Here is a 663-nt window from a genome sequence, read left to right as displayed (position 1 = left end):
ACATGCTCCATTTTTTTTTTTTAATTCTGAATCTTGCGCAACTGTTCTCTTGTAACTACTTTACAGTTTCTAAAAGCAGTTATTGTCCAAAGCTGGAAGAACTTAAGTCTTCTCAGAAGAGCATGTGAATGAATGGAGGGAGGTAAACAAAAAATAAAATTAAAAAAGATGAGGTCTGATAGGGGAGCAGCCAGATAAGAAAATAAAAAAAAAACAAAACAAAACAGTAATTTAAAGTTTATTCCAGCTATAATGCAGGTTAGTCTGACTTTAAGCATCACATGGCATACTTCTGTGTCCATTCCCGAGATACTCTGTTGTACTTATCTCTGTCTGTTTTATACATCCGTGCAATCTCTGGCACTAGGGGGTCATCTGGGTTTGGATCACATAGCAGTGAACAATTGGATAAAAGAACTTTAGAAATAATTAAAGCAGGAGACCACTGTGATCTTAGAATATCCAGACAAATGCTGCCATTACTGTTAATATTTGGATGATAAATTCTTGTTGTAAATGCAACCTTAGGTAGTTTGAAGGGTAGTCTGTAGGAAAATGAATTGTCAAAAAGATACACCGCCTTGATAAGGGCTGTCATTAGGTCCCATAATTGTGGCTTGCCAATGAAACATATCATCCCCAACTGGACCTGCAGAACATTGT

At 36.5% G+C, this 663-nt stretch overlaps 1 pseudogene; it reads right to left on the bottom strand.

The window, feature by feature from the left end:
• Nucleotides 1-277: 277 nt before the first annotated feature.
• On the bottom strand, nt 278-632 carry LOC104989870 (annotated as a pseudogene).
• Nucleotides 633-663: the final 31 nt, after the last annotated feature.

This window comes from Bison bison, unplaced genomic scaffold (genome assembly GCF_000754665.1).
Source record: "Bison bison bison isolate TAMUID 2011002044 unplaced genomic scaffold, Bison_UMD1.0 scf7180017477305, whole genome shotgun sequence".
In the NCBI taxonomy this organism is placed as follows: domain Eukaryota; kingdom Metazoa; phylum Chordata; class Mammalia; order Artiodactyla; family Bovidae; genus Bison; species Bison bison.
Note: the sequence above shows the minus strand (reverse complement) of the source record. Positions and strands in the feature narration are given on the sequence as shown.